Here is a 26,249-nt window from a genome sequence, read left to right as displayed (position 1 = left end):
AGGATCTTTATTTCTTTATTTTTTTTTTACCCGCCTCACCACTCTTATATCCCGGCCTTGGCACCGGCCGTATCGATAACAATGATAAATCATTAATCGATCTGCACATATGTTCAGATCGGTTAAAGATTTAATGTGTGATCGATTCGGGGGGTTTAGGGTGGTCCTGAAAAGGACCGTTTTGCATAAAGTGTCGTTTTACATTTTAAACGGTTACCGAAAAAACGGACAAGATGGCATACGCTGTATATGTTCCACATACGGATTGTCTGTCTCTTCCCATTTAAACAAACGTATACGACAATAGTCACATCTGACCAGATCGTCGATACCTTCGTACCTGAATCCATGCATAGCTAGGATCAGGGGGGAAAGAAACGGATTGTCCATATGTGGCCATAACGGCGTATAAATCTTTTTGTTACCGTTTCTAGTAACCCTATAAAATGTATGGACTCTATCATAAAAAGAACGATCCATTATGATTGAGTGTTAACGCAAGAATGAATAAAGTTTCAAATAATATTTTTTATCTCTTAAAAAATTATCTTGTTTTATTTTCCAATTATTTTTTATCTGAATGCAAGTTCCGAAAATAAAATTTATACAAAGAGTTGACTTTATAACCGCGATTAAATTATCGTATGCAATTTATTTTATTTTCCAATTATTTTTTTTATCTGAATGCAACTTCCGCTGATAAGTTAAATAAAATTTAATTTATTTAATAATTATATTTATTTGTTATAAGAAGTTTTATCAAAACCGCATAGTTGTTATCGCTTACACTGCAGTTAAAATTGTATTTTAATAAAATTAAAAACAGTACATAAACTAAATTGATAAGATTGCAGTTTACTTATTATTTCTTTTTTTTGTATAAAATTAATTGGTAACCGCGTACTTGTTATCGCTGACACTGCAATTAAAAACAGTACATAAACTAAAATTGATAAGATTGCAGTTTACTTAATATTTCTTTTTGTATATATATAAGTATCATTCTGACTTCAACATTTTACATGTCATCATTACATATTGAGAGTGTGTTCACAATGAGTTATTATACGGTACAGCACGAGATTGATGAGTTGATGAGCGCATTTCAAGATCTGCTTGTCATTAAAGACCGAATAGTAAGAAATGTATATGACCACTCGGAGATCGAACACGCGGCGACTGATTTGTCAAACGCTATATTGAGGGCAAGAAGACGGGCAATGCTATTAGCCGCTCGTTTTGATGGACCGCCTCCACCGTCATCACCATCGAACCATCCAGAGGAAGAGGCAGAATCCGATGGGTCCACAACAGATTTCACTCCGGCCACCAACGACGACAACATCAGCAATGACCATCAACCACCACAATCGCCATTACCAGACAATGAACTTCAGATAATACATGAGATTATCGATGGTGATAGTGGTCAGAGTAGTAGTAGCATAAGTCATCGTGTTCGTCGTGCACAACAATGTCAACGTCGGCGTGTTCGGGTGTGTCGTCGACCGGAGGTCACAGACGTGGATGTTAATTCGAGACCCCGTCGACCTTATTGTAGAACTGTAAGTAGAGTTCTACAACAGGTCGTCAACGCTAATCCAAGCCAGTCGGACGAGGGCGATGATGGTAACCCGACAACCGACAGATGTCCGATCTGTTTAACAGAATCGGTTACTGTTGAGTTGTCGGGTTGCGGTCATCGATACTGTGAAGACTGTGTGAGGAAATTAGCGAGATATAGCAGGAATTGTCCCGTCTGTCGACGGGATATGTGTGGATACCATCGGATTAGAGAGGGAGACGACGGCAGTAATTGATGTAAGTAATTATAATTTTTTTACATTAAATTTTTTTTTTTTTGGGAAAAGGTGATTTATATAATTTGTCATATTTTTTTTTACAAATAATTTCTTTTCACTTAAAATAAAAAAAAAGTCATTTATATTATTAGATATATACTTTATTTCATATTTTTTACATTAAATTTTTTTGAAAAAAAAGTGATTTATATAATTAGATACATAATTTGTCATATTTTTTTACAAATAATTTTTTTTCACTTAAAAGAAAAAAAAGTCATTTATATTATTAGATATATACTTTATTTCATATTTTAAATTTTTTTGAAAAAAGTGATTTATGTAATTAGATATATATACTTTGTCCTATTTTTTTTACATATAATTTTTTTCACTTAAAAAAAAAGAAAGGCAATATATATCCGCATGATAAAATAATATTAAAAATAGTTATGATCGTGGTCTATGTGGTCTTCGGTTCTCTGGCTTCTTTGTATGTAGTCATGACCATGGGCTATGAGGACATCGTTTTCGATTCTTGGTCTCTTTCGGGAAGTGTTGTCATTGGCGGGTACTTTTCTTTTTTTTATGCTATAATGACCGTAAGGAATAGTGTCAATTTTGTTTTCTAATATGTAACGTTTATCGTCGTAAGGTGAAAGCGATTTCTTTGACTTGTTAATGGAAAATATATTGTGCAAAGTGCTTATGATTCCGTACGCGCTTGTATACGTAACGGAATCATTAAAAAGACTTTTTTTGTACAGATCGTGTCTAAGATCCTTTGCAATGGATACTCTAGGAATACCCTTTGCTACATTCTTCTCTTTCTTGTCGAATTCGAGAATGCTATACATCTTAGCACGAAGTCCGACAAATTCACGAATAGCTTTTCCATTCATTTCGTCTTTGAATTTACCAAGTCGTTTCTTATTGGTATTACTGAAACATGCGTGATCGCGAGGATAATCTGAAGTATCGAACCGATCGATATCGTGAAGAATATCGTCGTAAACGTTATCGGTCACGATATGATACATCAGACTGTCCGTATCGGTCATTAGAAGATTTATATTATGACCGTACTTTTCTACCATGTAGTCATAGTGGAATTCGTACATGATCATTTTGCTAATGTCCAATACGGTAAATCCAATGTAGATCGGACGATTGAGAAATATCTCCGTTTTCTTCAGACTTACCCCAACGACATCCTTGTTATAGATGTACCAAGCTTTAACTCTCGGTTTTGCAATCACCTTATCCAATTTACGTTCGTTAGTAACCAGTTGGAAGTCTATTCTGTTTCGTACGTTTTCCAAAGACTTGCCGTACACCGCGTTGTTCATCAACTTAAAAAAGTCCTTTTCAAAACTGTTTCGTGCTTGTGCACGCTTTTCAGTATTGAAGTCGATGTACGGTTTCAACCAAGGCGACTGGGAGAATTCCAGAACTCTGTGAACGTTTTTCATTTTCAGTCCTAGTCGAGTATACAACTTTAGGTTTCTGTAATGTAAAACGTATTTTTGTTTGTCGTACAATGTTGTCATTAATTTCTTTACGGGACATCTCTTTATGTCCTTCAAATAGGGGGACAACATATCATCGGTTGGTACTAACCGTTCTGGTGCGAGAGGGTAATCCTTGTGACGATCGTGCAATTCTTGTGGATACTCAAGATCCACTTCCAAGATGTAGCCCTTTTCACCACGATCGTCAACGCTGTTAATATCGAGATTGTCAATCTCTTCAGTACTCAACCACCTAAATTTAGCGTGTGGTAAGGGCTCAACCATGGCTGTTCCGTAAAGGTTGTTGCAATCGTAATATTGAACCCAGGATGTGGGTTCGGATGGGTCATACTGATCTGGAATGTTTGGATTGTTCGCCTTGGCGTGTCTGGTTGAAATCATGGCTACACCGCCTCGTGTACCTTTTTCGACAAACAGATGCATATCTATGTCGGTCAACAGTTCCAATTTTTGTTGGGTAAATTTTAACATGGCATTCCACGTGAAATGAGGGGTGGAGTAAAAGTGACAGGGGTCCAAACCGTAATATTGCATAGACGTACTTCGGAAATTTTCAAAGACGTCTGCCAACAATAATACGTCGCTAAGAAGTTAAAGATCGTGGTAATCGCCTAACGTATTGCAGTCAAACGTTTCCCACACGTGTTGAGCGTGGACGTAATCATCGTCCGTTATGTTCTCTCTTCTTAGCGTACTGTAAAATGCCATCTGCGGTGGAAGTTGGGTTTCGAAAAACTTGTTTATATGGGTCATGTACTCGTACGGGTAAACGCCTTTACGGATTAAACAATCTCTTTTCTCGGGTAGCGGGTAACAGTTTGTGAGACGTTTAAATACGGTGTCTTTGTCCTGACAATCTTTTACTAGATTTTCCACAAGTTTTTCGAGCGATGACGAAAGAAATTGTAAAGAGTCCAAGAACCTCAACGGACCGACGGACAGTGACTGTAATCGCTCGGACGTGTTGGCGATACAGTTTATTTTTACATCGTCCTTATATTTTCCCAAAGCTTGAACTATATGATGGCTATCGTAACCGCGGAGGTTATGAAAAAATACTGGGATATGCTCGGTGCGCTTACAATTTAAATTGCACTCGTTATGACATGCACCGAGAAACCGTCCTGTGGTATGCGAGTGATGACGTACACGGTCATCGGTCAACTCACAATGACAAAGAAAACACTCGGTAGCCCTTTGAAATGTTTCAGTGTCTTCGGGAGTCATCACCATCGGTTTTTCGGTGATCATAATTTGGTGCAATCTATCGGCGTGACCGAGCAATTCATCCAGCATCTTTTCAACGATATTTTCACCATCGGTTCTCGCTCGGTAGACTACAGGACCTTCACAAATCTCCCCTTCCTCGTCGACGATTACATAGGCGTAACCGGACGGAAGATGATGGGCTACCTTATCGGTAAAACTAGTGTTGGGTTTAGGGGTGGCAGTGTCCATCGGATGTACAAATGATTCAAAGTCTGCATACACCGTATACGGAACGCGTAGTGTGGACGAGTAGTCCCTAAACTTCATCACGCATTCCTTTTCTTTAGCGGGATCGGGAACTCTTATCCTTTGTGCACCGTGTCGCTTACACTCGATCAAATGTTGGTTTAGGTTTTGTGTAGCGACATGTGGGTCTGATGAACTGAAACGGTGCAAACAGTAAGGGCAATATTGGCTGCTACCGCCATGTTTTGTAAGACCTGAAAGGAGACGAGATAGCCCATTTTTACCTGGTTTGGTATTTATAAGGCAGTAGTGAAATTTATCTCTCGTCTCCCCTGCAAGCAGCAATAGGTGTATGCAGTGGGTACGATCGCGGTTTTCGGTAACACGCACCGGGTACACGCGATCGTTATCTTCTTCATAGCCGTAGACATTGATGCTTATTGTGGGATTCAACACCTCGAAGCGATCAATGTCTTTTACCTTTACTGGGTATGATATCCCGGTCATGTTAATTTCATGTTCAAAGCGTGCATACCAACTCTGACGATAGTGACGTCCTGGTTGGTCATGCAGGTATGCTAGTACGGACCATAGGAAACATTTTTCATCATGCGGATTTTTTACATTAATTATTGCCTCTCTTTTTACAAGTTTTTGTGGTGTTTTTATAAATGAACTAGAGGCGCCATATAACGGACGGTAACGGATAATATTTAAATCAATATATATTATTTTATTCATTACCCATCCGCTGCCGTTGTTGATGAATTTGGTCAGTGTCTCTATAATTTTCTCCACTGATTCTATCCATGATTCTTCAACAACGTCGGTGTTATCGTCCAAATTTATCACCGTTCTAGTTTTTCCATGCAAGTACAAATTTGTGAATGTTGTTTCTACTCCGTCTTCGAGTTGTGTCCGCTTCATCAATTCAACATTTGCTGCAACGTACCTGTAGAAACAGAATAATTTTAGTACATATTGACTACTTTAAAAAAAAAACAAAAAAAAAAAAACAGTACATTTACAAAAAAAATATTAACGTTTTTTTTAATTACCATTTTATGTTGCCATCAAAGCGTCTGCCTTCTTCCTTCAAACAGTTCAGGATGTTCTTCTGATACCGTAGAAGGGTTGAAAGGAGATACAACTCCTCAGAGTCAGACAGGTCCCATCGAAGACGGATGACGTTGTTATTTATTGCATGGATAACTACCGGTGATACCATTTCAATTTTTTTTGTAATATCTGAAACAAATTAAAATAACATATATCGTAACATTGTTTTTTTTTTGTGTGTTTCAGTGAATAACAGAAGAAGACATTTTTTTCATTATATATATCATTTATTTTATTTGTTTAAAAGTATTTTTTATTGTATTTATTTTAATTGTATAAAGTATTTTTTAATTGTATTTATTTTAATTGTTTAAAAGTATTTTTTTTAAATTTATAAAGTATGTTTTTATCGTATTTATTTTTTTAGATTTAATTAAATAATTTATTTGATTTGATTTGATTGAAAGTTATTTGATAATACCATACTGTTCCATTAGTATTTATTTTTTTTATTTAATTAAAGTAAAACTTACCTTGCTAATTAAGATGAAAATGTAATGATCTCTCTCCGATCGATGTATTCACTTTCAATAACAGATTGCGAATGATGAAATCACACAAATTTTTTCACTTATATACACGCAACCGAATTTAACCGGTTACAACAACTCAAGTCACTTTTGTATTAGTGACCCGATAATAATAAAAAAAAAAAAAATTTCTTTATCGCTTCCGCTCTTATTAGAGACGACGTTCGAGTTCGCACGTACGCACTAACGGCTAGTGCGCATGCGCCGATTCGAATTCCAACGCTGCGATTGGTCAATCGGACAACTTCAGACCACGTCGGTCCCACAATTCTTCAGTCGAGCGCCGCATCTCGCACGGTAAACACGTCTGCGTCGCTCCGCTGACGCACGCACGCAAACACACGCGCAGCAGACACCGCCGCCACCGCCTCCCGGTGCACGATCCACGACGAGAACCTCTCTCCGTCGCGGTAACGCCTCCCGACGCCATCGCCTGGACGACCAGGATCATCCTCGAGGTACGTCTATATTTACTTGTGTGTATATGTATGTGTGTGCGTGTGTGTGTGTGTGTGTGTGTGTTTGTGTGTTGCAGCAGACATCGCCGCCACCGCCTCCCGGTGCACGATCCACGACGAGAACCTCTCTCCGTCGCGGTAACGCCTCCCGACGCCATCGCCTGGACGACCAGGATCATCCTCGAGGTACGTCTATATTCACTTGTGTGTATATGTATGTGTGTGCGCGTGTGTGTGTGCGTGTGTGTTTGTGTGTGTGTGTCGTAGCAGACATTACCGCCACCGCCTCCCGGTGCACGATCTACGACGAGAACCTGTAACGCCTCCCGACGCCATCGCCTGGACGACCAGGATCATCCTCGAGGTACGTCTATATTCACTTGTGTGTATATATGTATGTGTGCATGTGTGATTGTGTGTGTGTGTGTACAGACTGATGTTACGTTAAAATTCACAGCTTACGTAGAACATTTTTCACTCATTACATCAGGGAGTCACCGCAGCCGATTGGTTTAAGGCGTCAGTCGGTCGCGTCCCGTCATGACCGGGTTCGAATCCTCTAGCCGACAGAATTTTTTTCACTTTAAATATTATTTATTTAATTCAAATCGACCGCCACACAACAGTGATACCAACCTTTGAAATATTTCTTCAATATATAAACATGTCAACAAAAAATAAATCAAGTTGGTAACACTGACTCACATCGACATAAAATAAATCAAGTTGGCAACATTGACGGGGTACCGGCGCCAATGACGTCACAATCCAAGATGGCTGACCACCGCCATCTTGGAATCCAAGATGGCGGACAGCCGCCATCTTGGAATGACGTCACTGTTTGGCGCCGTACCACCATTTCCGTACTACTATTATAAACGAATTTTATAACGTAACCAATATTAGGAAATAAGTATAAAAAAATTCAGTTACCATCCGCTATTGGAATATCTCATGAAGCCATATCTTTTAACGTGAAAAAGCCAAAAATCAGCTTGAAATTATGGGGTTTATTGAAGAGAAGAAAAAGTCAATGGGAGATTTTAATCAAGAACCCTTGTTTGAATACAATGCCAATGATCAGGTGAAAATTTCAAATGAAGAGCGATTGCTATAAAAAGGGGAAAACACGTGGTAGAAAATTAGGTGATCTTTTATCAAATAAAAAAACAAAAGATCAAGTGGAAAAATAGAAGATTAGTGCAAACTTCGTGAACTGAAAAATAAAACAGAAGTTCAGAAAAAATATTATAAAATAATGAACATTAAGAGGCATTAGTGAAAAAAAAAACAAAAAAAACACAAAAGAATCGTGGTTAATTCATGGATGAAAAAATATTTTAAAAAAGAAGATAAATATAAAATTTTAGAGGTTAAGAAGAAGAGCGCAGGGTGTGATATTCTTCATTATAAATATATATATGTACACACACACACACACACACACACACACACACACACACACACACACACACACACACACACACATATATATATATATATATATATATATATATATATATATAAGAATATATAAAAGTGAGTGTGCGAGCATGCGTGCGTGTGCGTATGTGTGAAAACAAATTGAAATTAGTCAATTTGTTTAAAGGCTATACGGGAAAAACAACGCATTATCTGGGGAAAAGCAAACGCCCCATCGGCAGTCGACTGCTGGTGTAAACTTTTTACACAAATTACATCACTTTTTTCATCTTCACCAAGGTGATGAAGCGATGATAAACTACTTCACATCGTGCTTTTCATAGTAAGCCTAACAAGGATGCGTTTTGTTATTGTGTACGAATATGTAATAATTGAGAATCACTTGAGTTTCATTCTACGTTGCCTAATATCATTTTTTGTGCACTCTATATTCGATGCAGAATAATTATTTTTTAAACAAATGGTAATAAAAATATTTATTTAAAATGTGTTACATAAAGATTATAAAATAGGTAGAATAATTTTAAAGAAGCCAATAGATCATTACATAACTTCTTGTAACTATTCGAGGTGTGGCTATTATATAACGAGACATACTTTTACTTTAAATTTACACATATTTACTCATCATCCCTTCCAATGTTCATCCCTCCTCTATCCGTATAACCCTCCATGCGAATTTTCCATTGTTCGAAACAGTGCTGAAAGTCTTCTTCTGTGAGCTCTTTCATGACGCGTGCCGCTTTTTATTTCACATCTTCAACGGTCTGAAATTTTGTTCCTTTTAGTGCAGATTTGACCTTTGGGAACAGATAAAAGTCACACGGTGCCAGATCAGGCGAATAAGGCGGATGGTCTAGCACTGGGATGTTATACTTGGCTAGAAACGTCTTGACAGACAATGCAGTGTGAGCCGGTGCTGATGAAGAACCCATGACTTGTTCTTCCACATTTTGGGTTGTTTTTTCTTATTTTTTCACGGAGTTGAGCAAGGACCTTGAATAAAGACAACAATAGTTAATCGACGGTCAGATCGGATCAGATTACCAGTTTTTTCAATATTTTTATCCTTTGTTTACGTGGAAGGGCATCCGGCCGAAGATCATCTTCAACGTCTTCGTTGCCATCTTGGAAACGTTTAAACCATTCAAAAACCCGCGCACGTGATAAACATTCACTGCCATATACTTTTTTGAATAAGGCGAAAGCCTGAGCCGTGACCTGTTATGGGAATGTCAATTTAGAAACCCGTGAATACCGATAATATCCAAACGAAGGCCACGACCAGACTAATATGTCAACAATCGAAAGAGAAGGCTTCACGCTACACAGGTGTCGGTCGCAGGAATTTGGTGCATGTGCAGTTCTTCTGCAGCACCATTAGTCTCGTTATTTAATAGCCACACCTCGTACTTAGTTTTTACCAATTTAAAACAATCTTCTGTTTTCAGAAATGTTTTTATGAATATAACTTTATATATAATTACAATTAGGAATTCTTAGACATAGATAACCACTGTTTTTAAACCCACTCGTCTGACATAATTTGATAAACATTTCTAGAATATCATTATAGATTTCATTAGATTTTCTATAAGGATTCAAATAAGAATTTATTTTGCATAAAATTTATCATTAAAAATATTATTTTTTTTCATTACCTTCCTGCTCTCTTTCCTTCAGTTATTTATCTCGTTGTTATGTATAAATATCAGTCATTTATTACATATAATTAGGTAAACTTAACTCTTATTAAATAAAGTAACAGTAGTTGGGGGGGGGGGGGGAGGGATCCCTTTGAACTCCCCTCATTAGATGCGTGGTGTGCAATTAAAAGACCGAGTCCGAGCTATCTTGGCGAACATTAGTTGTCGACTAAGTAGTTTGAGGCGATGGCACACCTTGGAACTGCGTAAATGGTTAGTTCCGGGTCGAGCTCCAGAGGAGGGGATATAAAATTATAGACTCAAAAAAAAAAATTAAGAAATTTATCAGTTCGAAGAAATTATGAAACTAGTTACGCGTTTTAATTGTTAAACGATCATCTTAAGTATGAAATTCGTTTGAAAATTACGGATATTGTTTACAATTCGAAATGCCATTATATATTATCTTTTATTTTTATAATAGGTAAACGTTTCCTTGTTTGTAATTTTATATTTTTTTATCACCTTTATTTACCCCACCCCCCCAGAGACGGACCGCATCCAAGCATAACTAAACTCCAGGGAATGCCTTCGGCTCAAACTACCTCGGCAGAACACAAGGTCCCGCTCAGGAAGCCGGGAATCGGTCTTGCACATGCCACGCTTCTAATGAGAGGACCTCCAAAAGGGTCCCCTACCGGGAACCCATTATTAGGTCAGGAAAATTTAATAATCTACCTTTAAGTATTTCATATACAAATAAAAATAAATCTTTACGTTAGGAATCATTTTACTTTTGTAAATTCCTCTAAAATTAAAGAAAGAAATCTATAGATTCAAAATAAAAGGTTCTTTTTGTAATTTAAAAAATGGTTTTTCAATTATAGTAAGTTAAAAAGATTTAACAATAGGTTTTAACTATTTCGTATATTTATCATATTTAAATAGAAAATAATTAATGATACACATATATATATTTTCTTTTTTGCTGAATTCCTTTATTTACAATCAGCTTCTATATTGAAGCTATAAGTAATTCGTATGATAGACTATCATTTGAAAGAAGATCGTTCAAGGACAATCCTCAAGTATAAAAACAATTAATATAATAAATGCTAAATAAATTCTATTAACTATGAAGTAACATAATATTTGACAGTGCCTTTGAATTATAGTTAAATGACTTCTTCACACCATTAATCAAGTTCGGTAGTAAATAGAACAAAATAAAAAAAAAATAACTTTAAAATAGAACGATAAATGAAACATTAGCTTTAAAATAACTATAGATAAATAATAAACATGACGTCCATAAATCTGTATAATCGAAAATAAAATAAAATTAACTATAAGAAGTGTTATTTCCAACAAACCGGATTATCATAACGGTCCATCAATCAGATCAAGTACATGGAGTCTTTCCAGGCTCCTAACGTGCTTCTCCAACCTGGATACATATCTCGAAACTAGGCTTTCAACTTCTCGAACGTATGGAATGCCCATGTAATTGTGGATCTCTTTATTCCTCGCAAATCACGGCGCTTGGTATATGTTCCGTAGTATTTTATTCTGAAACCGTTGAATGATCACATTGGCGTTCTTGGTTGTGCCCTAGAGTTCAATTCCGTAAGTCCATTCCGGTTTCTGAAAGCCTTGTAAAGCAGAATTTTGGATAAAAAAAGTTGGGATTCCTTACCCATTTTTCAGTATATCTTTTTAAAACTAATATCAAGCAACTTCCTTTTCTCCCTTATGTGCTTTCTCCAAGTTAAACGGCGATCAAGGTAAAAGACCATTTACCTTACTTTACTGATATGAGTTGTTCTGACACCGTTTGAATGAATGACAATTATCAATCTATCAATACATATAATGATAAATAAGGTCATCTCTGTGCGTACATCACGCAAAAACTTAGAATTAAATACTTTTAAATATTTAAAAATTTTATTATATGATTACTATTAAATTATTATTATTAGAATAAATTTTATTATGCTATTATTATTGTTATTATTATTATAAAAATATTATTCTCACAACCATGAGAATAAGGATCACAGCAAAAGTCCAGCTAATTAGATGGAAGGGCGAGCGAAGCGAGCCCTGACCGGGTTGCTGAATAATAAAATAAACTATTTTTATACGTTTTTAAAAATTATACGTTTTATATATTATTATAATTATACGTTTTTTTATAAATATTAGAACAGTAAACATTCATGTTATAGTACGGTTTATTAAGTTGGTGATTAAGGATAATACTTATTTAAATTTTTGTTGTTGTAAATTTGTAAGCACAGCTAGGTATAAATTAATCAAATCATATTTCTCTTTATTTAATAATTTATATATATATATATATATATATTTTTTTTTTTGCCTCCATGGGCTGAGTGGTAGCGTCTCCGCTTTTCACCTGGAGGTCCTATATTCGAATCTCGGTCAGGCATGGCATTTTTCATACGCCATAAATTTCCATCTGGGCTAAATGATCATAGCAATCGGTGCCCGTACATCTCATTAAATAATAAAAAAAAAGTCAATGGCGTACTCAATGAACTGAATACTCATTATGAGTACTCGTCACATTATATAAATATGAATTTAATGTAAATTATAAAAAAAAAAGGTTAAAATGAACCTAATAGTATTTTTTAAATTATTTAAATGATGAATTTTGGGAAAATAAAATTGTCAGTTGTAGATTTTCCGATTAAAATTATTTAATTAATATAAACTGAAATAAAGTTACCGCATTACTTTAAGTACATATTATTTATCCGATCAATTGTAGGATCCTTTGTTTTTATACTCGGTGATTTAAATATAGAGCTATTTGTTTGGAAATGTTTTATTTTTAAACAGTCAACAATATTATTAGTTTTTTTTAAATTTATAATGTACTAGTAGATTCCATTTTTTAATTCTAATTGTTTTTTTTGAACAATATTAAATTCACTTATTAATAAATAATTCAAACTGATTACAAATTTGTTAATATATATATGTAGAGGCTATTTTGGTTTTTATGACTTAAACTCCAGTGAATAAAATACACAAACGATGGTTAAACTCGACTTGTTTTTATTGTCCAAGCTGATTCAGTTAAGTTTACAGTAGTTTAATTGCCATATTTTTACTTCCTCTTCTGTTTATGTACCGTGTCATCTTATGAAATTTTTGTTTTTTTGTTTTGAACACAACCTTATTTTTTTTATAATTAACTAGAAGAGAAAACACAATAGCAATTAACTCCTATATATTCCGCTTTATTCTGGCTGGCACCATATAACAGCTACTTGATAATGAAATTAATTTTAGCGGGCGAAAATGTGCGAAAAAACGTCATGTCTAATCGATACTTGAATCCAGAACTTTTGGATGAGAGGCACTGAATTTTAGTAAAATTTATGTAAGAATTTAAATTGATGTCATTTAAAACATTTTGGTAAAGATGTTATTACAAATACAAAAACATAATTGATTTTAAAATAAAACACATATAAAATGGTTAAAATAAATAATTCTTAAACATAATAAGAAATATGAAAATACAATTTTGTTTTAATACTGTTTTATTTACAATCAGTTTTCCAAATAACGAATCTATAAGTAAGTAGTATAAAGCAATAATGACTTGAAAAAGAGGTATCCAGCGATTCCTGCCAAGACAATAAAATAAAAGTCTGAACTATATAAAACAAAATAAAGTACAACTAATAAAATATAACGAAAAATGCACACAAAATCAATAACAAAGTACACATAAATCAAAAAATAATGAAATAGAGGAAAAAAGGATAAATGGTCAACGAAACAGAAAGTACTACATTTACCGCAAACAATTTCAAGATCCGGTACATGCAACATTTTCAGTCGTTTCAAATGATCACTGTTACCCAGTAGGTAGTTTTCGTTATATATTTTGTGTTTTCTTTAGGAATAGACGGCATCCGTAGGTAATTGTGGATTTTCATGTTCTTCGCAAACCTTGGTGCCTCTGATATGTTCCTCATCATTTAGTTTTGGAACCTTTGGTTGATGTCGATAATCCTTTTGATTGCCGTACCTTAAAGTTGCATCTCTTAAGCCCATGTTGGCTTTAAAAACACCTTATATAGCAACAGTTTGTTACTTAACTACACGAACGTCTTTTCTAGTAACCAGTTTAACCACCTAAGCCTAATATTTATAATTGAAGTTTTTCTCTCTTTCACATGATTTTTCCCAGTTAGGTGTCGGTCCAAATGAAGTTCTAGGTATCGTACGTTGTCAGAATGAGCGAATTTTAAATTTGTATAATTGCCAGTATAAGTTGTATTTTATGTTTTCCAGTGAATGTACAGAAGTGTCTTTCCATTCTACAGAAATATTCTAGATTCTTATTCCGTTCAAAATAAAAATTAATTATCTAATTACCTACAGTAATAAAGTAAACCATTATGAATTTATCATCATTAAGAAAAAATTAAAAATTAGTAAATTGCATCGAAACTTGTCAACGAAAGTTTACAAATTTTAATACTAAACAAATTAAAAGTATACTACTCTATGACGTGTTAAGTTTATTTTTTTGATTTTATTTTAGATTTAACATCAGAAGTTTAAGCCCTATTGTTATGGTGTGGTCAAGATGACATATTGTAGTGAAAGGAGGATTAATTAAATTTTCAAACAAAAATGTTTGTAAAACAACTTCAAATGACTTGTCTTTTAGTCGCCTCTTCATAAAAGAGGCAGAATAAATACCAGGGGAATATTTTACCACCTATTTTCCAACGGGGAAAATTTAATTTCAATGTCATTTGTAGTTTTATTTATTTATATTTTTTAATTTATCAATCTATCAATACATATGATAATATAATGATAAATAGAGTCATCTCTGTGCGTAGATCACACAAAAACTACTGAACAGATTTTAATAAAATTTTGCAGATTTATACCTTAAAGGCTTGATTATTATCTCCGATTAGAATTATCGTGATATTCCTAATGAGGGTTAATATATTAAAATATTCCTTAAAGAAAATAAATAATCCTTTACTTCATTATGTTGTCATGTTTAAAGAAAAAGATCTCTGAGCTTAGAATTAAATACTTTTAAATATTTAAAAATTTCATTATATGATTACTATTAAATTATTATTATTATTATTATAACAGTATTATTCTCATAACCATGAGAATAAGGATCACAGCAGAAGTCTAGCTGATTAGACGGAAGAGTGAGCGAAGCGAGTCCTGACCGGGTTGCTGAATAATAAAATAAACTAGTTTTATACGTTTTATATATTATTATAATTATACGGTTTTTATAAATATTACAACAGTAAATATTCATGTTATAGTACGGTTTATAAGGTTGATGATTAAAATTCTGGATTTATAATTCTCTCTTTCTTTTTCTGTTCAGCCTCCGGAACCACCGTAAAGTATTACTTCAGAGGATGATATGTATGAATGTAAATGAAGTGTAGTCTTGTACAGACAGGTCGACCATTCCGGAAACCATTTTTATTATTTTTTTTATTGTTAAGAATTAAACTTTCTAAACTACTATTTTTTATTTAAGGAATTCTAAAGAAAAATAAAATAATCAAGGATGTGTTAAATCCTTCGTAAAACTTCCCTTAAAATTTCAGATCCTAGAAGAAAGCGTTATTCAGTTTAGCTTACTGCAGGGAAATGATCTTTAACTTATTATATTTATTAATTTTTTTTTAAATCATAAAGAAAATGGTAAATATTATTATAATATATATGTATATATATATATATATAGAGAGAGAGAGAGAGAGAGAGAGAGAGAGACAGAGAGAGAGGGTGAATGAGGGAGGAATAAGAATAATAATTCATTTAGACGTAAACTTTAAAGAATTTTCTCTTTTTTATTTTTGTTTGAACAATTCCCTTTGCAAACTGATTTTGTATTAAATTAAGATGAAAACAAACTCAAGTTAAAAAAAGACGAAGAAAATGCAGAAGAAAAGATTAATTTCAGACGTACAGGCATGTTTAAAAAGAAAAACCATTCCAGCTGTGTCTGCCAGATAAACATGCCTGCTTCATTTTAATTACTGCTGTCGACATCAAATCTCCTTTTAACTCTTCACTCTTCTTCTGTCATCATTTAAACTAGAAGTTAAGGCTCCTCATGGAGATTTTCATTCCTACCTAAAACGTTTGAATCCTTCGTCAAAATTTAAATGCTATCATCTAGCTAACGATATTATTATTATGTTTTTCTTTCCTTTTATGCTCAAATTAAACTTTCATTAAAATGAAAATGATAATGTCGAATTTTAATTTCATTTGTCCTTTATTGTTATAGAATTAATTTAAGATAATTTATACCTCCTTTTACTCATTAAATCATACGCTACATTATTTATTAATACCTACATATTGTACAAATTTACTAATATTCACTAATTTATTTAAATAACTTCTAATTCCTTTTTTTCTCAGTTTTTCTAAACTTGAAATAAATATTCGTTTTCATATAAAGTTTATAAGGATGAAATTTGGAATAAGAATGCCTTTTTGAAAAATCGCTTAGAGCAAATGACTGGAAAAATATAAATGACTAGAAAAAATTACTTTGAATAAGTAACATACACACACGCGCGCGCGCACACACACATACACACAATTTTAATTATATATATTTATGTACTAGTATGATATGAGTCATTCATATTCAAAGCCCATTAAAACTATCTAAAGATAACTGAATAAAATTTGTTTAAACTGGATAAACTCCCTTTAGCCTGAAAGGTAAGAGGATAGTATTCTCTTACACCGTAAGAGGATACTAAGAAAGGATGTTTTTGAGATTCGAAGTTTAAAGAGTTAAACTAGAGTTACAATGTGATTTAATTTCAACTTGATTTTTGGAGTGTGTAATCTTCTTGGTAGATATCTAAAATACAATTTCTAAATTTTCTGAAATTTGACGAAATATTCAGTAGATTTTGGTTTGCAAATACTCTTCAGATAAATATCTAAAAGCTACTTTCGGGTATTTTGAATTTCGATTTTTTAAGGGGTTCGATGCTGAACAGTGCAGCGGCTCGACTGACGCAGCCACGGCCATTGTTACTGTATATTATTTTAATTTTTCTTGAGGTAGTTTTTATATTCTTAATTTATGAAAAAAAAAACTATCGTCTAAGATGGAATGGTCAGTCTGGATTGGAAGTTCAAATGGTTTATATATTTCCTGTATTTCAAAATGAATATCGGAGTTTTATACCTATACAGTATTTCTCATATTTTACGTACATTAATAAGTTGTACATAAAATAAAAGAGCAACACAAACAATTTTAGCTGTGTCCAAGCTCATAAACTGTTTCTTGTACCTTCTGCTTGGAGGCGCTACTAGCAAAGATGGCGATCCCACAACAGAAACCGTTCTGTGTTTTACAGTTTACAAAGTGTGAATCTGTAATTACCGTTCAACGGACGTTCTGTTTGAAGTCAGCTGTAAACCCTGACTGACAATAAGATTGGTAGACGGTATAAATAATTTGTAACCACTGGCTGTATTTGTAAAGGCAAGAGTAATACAGGACGACCGAGTGTGTCCGAAAATAACGGTGAACGTGTAAGAGTTACTTGTGCGTAGTCCTAGGAAATCTTTACGCAGTAAGCGTAAAGACCGAGTCCCGATCGGAGGTTTGCCATTTGGGGGACTTCTGATTTGAGGCAGGCGATTGAGAGGACCTAGTCCTGGCTGACCGGGTGGTACCCCATGCCGGTACCACCGGCATGGTAGCCCGGAAGGTTAGAGACAATGGCACTCCTAGGACCAAGTGTGCTTCCGCGGCGATTCCGGGCCTAGTTGACGGGGAAAAAAAGGTCCTAGGAAATCTGTTAGGAAGGCTATCCGCGAATTAGCAATTCCAGTGACGTCTGTGTGGAGGTTTTAAGGGCACGTTTACAACTGCGTCAATGTCGTTTACAGCTGTTACAAGCTCTAAAGCCTAAAAATTCGTGCTAGATACACAAATGAAATGATGCAACGTGACGATGAAGACTTTATTTTGCGTGTCGTATTCAGTGACGAATCAACATTTAATTTTAATAGAAAAGTAAATACTCATAATATGCGTATTTGGGAATTAGAAAATCCTCACGAAATGTTATAGTGTGAATAAGATCCCCCAAAATTGAATGGTTTTGTGCCGCATCCTGACGGAAAGTTTACGGACCTCTTTGTCGCAGGAGCAAGTGTAATTCAAGGAATAAACATTCTGGATATGCTACAACTATGGTTCTTTTCTCAACTGCAGTACGAACCACAGAACTTTATTTGACAACATGATGGTGCGCCTCCTCACTGGCACAACGCTTTACGTGGTTAGTTGAATGAAATTCTCCCTGACCGCCTGGATTGGTCGCCGAGGACCAGATTACATGGTTTGTTTTCCGGGGCACGTTCACCGGATGTGACCCCGTGCGAATTTTGTCTTTAGGTATTTATAAAGGCTAAAGTGTATGTGCCAACGTTATCGGCTGACCTACCCGACTTGAGACACAGGATTGAGGCAGATGTCGCATCAAATATTCCATAATTGCTGATTAAAATATGGGATGATCTTACCTATCGGCTTGATATGTGCCGTGTGACGATTGGTGCTCCAGTTGAACACTTATACAAAAAACTGTTTGAGTTGCTCTTCTATTTTACGTATAATTTATTAAAATAGGCAAATTTAATAAATATTACATAATTTTAAAACTCCGATATTCGTTTTGAAACACACAGTATTTTAAAAATGCGTTGACACTTCCTATAAATTGATTTATAGGAAGCTTATGTTGATTTTTATTCTTATTCTTAAAATCTAGTAAATAATCCTTGCTGAATAGAGATATGTAAGTACCATTAAGTTGTCAATATTAATGATAGTTGTTGACAATCGATATAGCCATCTATTTTTTTGCTTTTAAATATATTTTTTTAATGTTATATATATATAAATTTCTCTGGTATTATATTATGGTTATTTACTCTCTTATGTGAAAGAAGAAAGCCTGGTATAAAATTAAGTACTTAAGACTCAGTTACGTAACTTGCATTTTAATAAGATCGTGCTGTTGTATTTTCAGTCCACCTACTTTATCCTTTTTATAATAAGAGGTTAAAAGATTACTTCTTTTATTAAAGTATTTGGATTAAAATTAAAAAATTAAAATTATAAAAATTCTGACAAAGATATTGTAAAAAGATTTTTACTACTTCTATAGTGCTTAAAATTTAACTTTTTCAACAGTGATAAAATCAAATAATTATAATTGTAACAAACCTATTATTTATTTCACATTACATAAAATTTTTCTTACATGATGAAAATAAATTAAAAATTTTTAAATATATTAGTTAAAAATCAGTAAATCATTAAACATAAGATATTAAAATGAAATATTAATTCAACTTTATTATCATCAAATGTTAATAAATTACACATAAAATGATAATGTTTTTTAAAAAAAAATCAAATTCATCCTTACCTTAGTGATGAAATTTTAAGCCAATCCTGATAATTCTTTCTAATGAAAAGAAATCTAACAACAGTTGTAATACTTTCTTGGCATTTATTCGTATGTAGTGGAAATATAATTAATTATACGTGAAAAAAATTTCTCTAAGGTTTCTTTTTTTGGGTATGTTTTATTGTAAAATTATCATTACATGGTTAAATAAACCAAAAAACGTTTTAAAAATTAAAGATATCAGAATTTTGTTTTAACCCCATTTTCAAAATCACCTTCCAAAAGTTTTTTGATTTTTCTACGTTTACTATGTTAAATGGAAGTATGTAAAAAAAAAATCGTCTGGAAAAAATGTACAACCAATAAAAAAATTGCTAAAATTTCTTTTTTGGGGATGGGGTGAATTAAAATTAAATTTTATTTTATTAAAAGTTTAAGTAAACTAAACAGTTTTATAAAAATTCAAAAAATAAATATTTTTGAAATTTGATCGGCTCTTGCCGCCTAATACTGCTCCCAAAATATTTTTTTTGAGGTAACTTCTACTATTATTATGTCTAGGAAGAAAAAAAAATTGGATTAAAATGCAGTAGATAAAATATAACTTTTTTCAATTTTTTTGGGGAACAAGCAATTTTGAAGTAAATATTTAAAAAAAAAATGGTAAGGTAATACAATGAGCTTAATGTAAAGTAGGGTTATGTTTACAAATTTTTAAAAAAGTTGATGCCCTAATAAATCTCGCTTACCCTCTGGAGATATTGTTCTCGAAATTTTACAAATAAATTGCCCCATATACATGAGTCTCTGTACAAAATTTCATCAAAATCTTTTCAACCAGCCAAAAGTTATTAAGCTTCAAACAAGCCAACCCACGTATATACATACAAATATCTCTACGATTTTTTTTTGGTTTTTGGTGTTACTGGGTCATAAAACGTTGAGAAATATAAAAAACCCATTCATCATTTTTTGACTGATAACCATACTTTCTTCTTGAGCACAGCTGTAGAGCTACGGTCCAGGAAAGTAAAATTATTTAAAAAAATGTTAATGATCTATTTATTATACCATCATAAAATCTTATATTTAGTTTTTCATCATAATATAATAAATACAGAGAGCTTTATTAAATGTTTTTATAATTAGTTGGATATTAATATGCATGACATATCGATATCTCAGAAACGGCTTTATAAGTCGAGCTGGAATTTCTACTGTTGCTTCTTCTACTGATAACGATGTTTTAAATAGCTAGGTTAAAACTGAATATTCAGGTTCAAGTTTAAGCTGTGTGACCTTATTAACGGTTCGTCCATACGGACTGGAATTCTAACTATAACTTTCACCTTTATATCATTAAAAATCCTAAACAGAATTAAATGAGTATAAATATTGAATTATGTGCGATTGTTTGCCGTAAAACATTCTGTTTTCCGATTATTTTTGCCCTAAGAAAATGAACAGAATATTTAGCACAATTAGTCAAATGTAAACAGTGTTGGAACATGCCGGATATTAAGAAACAAGGGCGAGCTCCCAACATTTGTTTTGGTGGTAACCCTTCATTCATAGAGGAACAGGGGATTAGAGCTCACGGAGCGTACCAAGTTGATGTTTTTATTGTATTAACTGGTTTCGGCATGCTTACACTCATTCGGTGTTTTCAAGTGAATTAAATATAAATAAAAATAAAATCTCATTTTTAATCTCTTGACTTCTTTACTGTAAGCCTTTTCAATTGAAAATTTGAATATTCAACAATAGAATTTTACGTATTGGATTGGAATATATTAAATCTCATTGATTTAAAATTGCTACGAGTGTAATTTAAAAATTCCCTTTCGGCACGGCGGAAGGCGGAGGTAGATTTGACTGATGCTAAGTAGGACATAAAAATACTTCCACCTTAAAGTTAAAAAAACTTCAAATTTACTCAATACGACAATGGTTGAGTATGAAAAAATTTCACATGTTTAGCATTCGACAAGCTCCATCTTCTTGCAATTCCAGTAATATTTTGATCATCCCTTGCCATAAGGGTTGTTCATATCAAAAATTGTTGCAGATAAAAGTTTTAGGTAATGTTTAGATGACTAACTATTACTTTAAACCGATTCGATACTGTGCTTATTAGGGGAGATATGATTTTATTTTTTTCTTCAAAACCCCATTTTTTCTACCTCCTCGGACAGTGGTCGGTGATATCAAAAAACTTCACTTACATAATTTTTAGGCTCTTACCCAAAGAATAGTAGGAACTTTAAACAAATTCGATATTTTACTTAATAAGAAAGTTATAGCAATATATTTTTTTTTTCGGAAATGCCCCCCATTACTAACCCCATTGTCCGATTTTGGCCGTTAACGAACTCGATCGAGATTCTGGAACGAGTTATTTTTAAGCACATAAACAATTTGAAAGTGATTGGGGCAAAATTACGGCAGTTATCGTGTCCACTAGAAAGTGAGATATATATATATATTAAACGTTTGAGCTGACGGTGGTTTTGGGGTCTGGGGGATCTAAAACGCGAGATATGTCAAAATTTTCCGTGTTACATCATGGTACTCATTATAATAGGTAGATTTCTTATGAAATATACCTAAATAAAATGTATAAAATTTGTTTTTATTTAAAAAATAAATTTTACTGTATATATCAGAAAAATATATAGCTTTTGTTGACGTTGTTTATTATTTATTAAAAACAATTATTTTTATAAATAGAAAAAAATTGAGGAAGAACCTTAAAAAACATAAAAATGTAAAACGGACTTATAAAAATTTAAAATAGCTCTTAATAAAAACAAAATTATTAACAATAAATTACGTCAAAAAATTTCTGATTTCTGAAAAATATGAATGAGTATGAAAATAGTACATTATAATTAACTAAATGTTTAATCAGGTTTATAAAACAGTACTTGTAGATTATTTTTTTTAAATACGAATAATAATTAATATTGCTTTTCAAGCTAGAGATGTGTACTAATATTATGACTGTTTGTAGTTTTCCTTAAATCCTATTGGGATCTTCTTAGCTAAAAGTTTTACTTTCAACAGTAAAATTCCCAGAAGACATTTCTAGAACTTACGAAACATGAGAAAACCTGTTAATCTAAAGAACGCTTCGTGTTCTAAATTATACAAAAATGTACTGATCACATCTCTACTTAAAAAAAATACACAAAAAAAAACACATAAATGATTATTACAATATAGTCCGTATTACTTTAAAATATTAATTATATTTAAAAACAATCCATTCGAAATTTTCAATCGTTATTGTTATATCCGTTCGTTCCAAATTAAACTGAGTGTAGCAGTATTTGCAGTTGTATTTAATTCGACTTATTCAAGCAATAATAATAGAAACAGAACAGTAATCAAGAAAATTAATTTTTATTTATAGGAGATATTCAATAAGACCATCATCTACCTCCAAATGGAGGGAAGCTGAAGCACCAAAGGAGTGTTTGTGTTTAAAAATTCAGTTTTTTTCAGTTCTCATGCAAAGTATGAGGATTATACTTGTAAGAAGATTCTTTCATTACTCCCTTTAAAATGAAAATCTGTTAATGTAAGATCTGAGGTTCTTGAAGGCCAGATTTTCTCTGAAATGAGCTAAACCTCAAAAACTTCACACAGCAAATTTATCAGAATATTGACGGTAGGTGCCGTTGCTCCATTTTGCACTGAAGATGGTTTTGTGGCCGGAAGTACACTCAGCCAATTTGTTCCTCATTTAATTGGCTAACAAAAGTATAAATTGTTGCAATGTAATCATCACAATTCTCTCATCATTACAATGGTGTACCGAGGTGTCCTCGAAAGTATGACCTCTTTCGCGGCGTCCGTTTGGGCGAATAGGTTGGAAAGAAATCGAGCACATATTCAAAATTTAAGGAGTGCCCAGCGCAGAGCATTAATTGTATGCACTGGTGTTTTTAAAACAACCTCCTACGAGGCTACCATTGTATTGGGAAAGGCTCTCACAATCGACTTAGTGGTGAAAGTTTGGGCGGCCATGTGAAAAATGCGAAGAGGCAGGGAGGCTGAGGTATTTGGGATGCGGTTTCGAGCCGAGCCTATATCGGATTGGGACGGTGATCTCAATCACCGATTCTAAATTTCGAGCAGTTGCCCATCTCCCGCCTACGGAGGAAGTTTTACAGCCCCGCGATGGAAGCTTGGCAGCAAGAATGGCACACCACGACTAAGGGAAGGTCCTTATATAGATTTATACAGGATCTGGGGGAGTGATATGCCTCTTCATCGTTTTTAAGAGCAACGGGAGCCCGAGTGCTTTCCAACCATGTAAATTTAAACCAATAATTTGTTGGCGTTCCGCCTGGCAGCTGATGAGCTCTGCGTCTGCGGGGAAGTCCAGTCGAACGAACACAAGATGTTCGACTGCCCACCTCGTGGGAGGGCGAGAATTCAGGCCACCCTGGAACTTAGAGGTCAAGGGAAAAATTGGCCATTCACAAGCGGCAAGTCATGCTGCAAGAACCGCATTGTCGGGCCGTGTGGTACTTCCTTGATGCGGTTGCTTCGTTCAACCGACATTAGTAGTTTGCCTAAGGGAAAAGACTCCTACTTCGCTGCTGTTTGAAGCAAACCGAGAGATATGGCTGGCTACCAGTCTTGATGGTGAACAAGTCCTTGCTGGCATTCAGCGGCCTAGGCGTGGCAGCGAATTGCTGTCTTTGACGAGATAAATTTAATTATTGATAGTCATATATATTTTAGTAGTTGATGGGGTGCGCCTACCCATTTTAATAGTACATGCAAGTTGGCGGTGGGACACGCAAGCGAGTGGTGTATGGTACCACGCTTTTAGGCTCTTGGAGGTAGTTAGGACAGTGGTCGCTAAACTGTTGTGCAGAAAGTACCGCTGACACGGATGCTGTAACCTACCGGGTTGGTCTAGTGGTCAACGCATCTTCCCAAATCAGCTGATTTTGAAGCCGAGAGTTCCAGCGTTCAAGTCCTGATAAAGGCAGTTACTTTTATACGAATTTGAATACTAGATCGTGGATATATCGGTGTTCTTTGGTGGTTGGGTTTCAATTAACCACACATTTCAGGAATGGTCTAACTGATACTGTACAAGACCACACTTTATTTACACTCATTCATTCTCTGAAGTAATACATGAATGGTAATTGCCGGAGGCTAAACAGAAAAAAGAAAAGAGATGGATGCTGTAAGTTAATTACAACAAAATAAGGATTAGGAAAAAAAATCGTTACGTGTATAACTTTTGATCATACGTCATATGTCATATATGTCAAAGGTTGGACACTTCCGAGTTTTTTTTTGCAAAAATCCTTATATTGCAATAATAAATTAACATACAGCATCCATCTGCGGAGTACTTTTAGGATAGCATTAGAGTTATTTTTTCCAAAAATTTAAAGTGTTTTGAGAATAAAATTAAACAAGCTACCGTGTCTTAAAGGCCAGAGATTCATTATTTGGCGCTTTTTTCCACTTTTTTGCGTATTGCACGTGATCCAAACTATGGAATCGTTATCTGTTACGTCTCAATTTAAAGGCTAAGCGATTACCTAAAACTTTTTTCAAAATTTTCTTTGAAAATTTCAGTGAAATTTCTCTGTAAACTGGTTTCCGGCCGAGCTATAGGCGATTTTCGCCGGTCACTCAGCCATTTTTTACATTGTCCCCCGTTCTGAAACCTGATTCATGTTAATTTTTTGTTAAAAACATTAATTTTTATCGCTCACATAATCAAACCAAGTTTCATAGTCGTACGACCTTTTCTGAAAAATCGCCTCTTTTATGTCTAATGTTTGGCTTATAATTTATCACAAGTTTTAAGCTTTGTGTAGAAAAAAAAATTCAAACTTTTATAGGGCATTAAAAATTCCGTGTATGACGGAATCAAACCCTGAAAATTTTGGATAATAGGCTGAAACGCTTCCACTTCACTATACAGTCAAGTTTTTGATACAGATTTCAATGTTCAATTTCACTTTTTAGTGGATTTCGTGATTTCATGATTTATTTTTTTGTAGGTAAGTTGATATGAACGAAGATGGACAACAAATAGCTTTGACTGCTGCTTGCCATTACTCTTTAATCTTATAATTGTAAATTATTTTTCATTTTTTATGTTTCAAGTTCATTAAAAAAAATTTAAAAAAATAAACGTTACAACAGTTCATCGTCACAAAAGATTTTTAATATTTGCATAAAAATTTTTTGAGTTAATTATTAATTTTAATCGTTTTGATAATTTTGAATATAACGACAGACAAAAGTAATTACATGCTTTTTTTTTTTTGCGATCGGACCTCCTAAGGATCACGCTTGCATCTTAGCCACTTATACTTTTACAAAATTTTTTCATTTTTTCCTTTAACTTTTCTGTTCTTTCTCTGGTCCATCCACTGTGCTTTCTTTTCTGTTTCACTAGAAATTCAGATTCATCCACTAGTTTTCTGATTTTCATAATTTTTGGTATTATTTCTTTAGAAGTAAGCTGTTTAATAATTTCACATCTTTTAAATTTCTTTGAACCAGTTTATTTTGAATTTAGTTTTTTTATTAACTATATGATTTATTCGTTTTATTTAAGCGACCATAAGATTCTTCTTTTGTATCGTTGGAAAATCATTTTGTTTTTTCGTATGAAATTTGTTAAACAATTCTGTAATTTTGTCTGCAAATTTTTTTAATTCTTGAATTTTGATTTTCGTCTTTCTAATCTTTTTGAAAAAGTTATCAGA

The sequence above is a fragment of the Lycorma delicatula genome, chromosome 10 (genome assembly GCF_047948215.1).
Source record: "Lycorma delicatula isolate Av1 chromosome 10, ASM4794821v1, whole genome shotgun sequence".
Classification (NCBI taxonomy): domain Eukaryota; kingdom Metazoa; phylum Arthropoda; class Insecta; order Hemiptera; family Fulgoridae; genus Lycorma; species Lycorma delicatula.
This window is presented reverse-complemented; position numbering follows the sequence as displayed.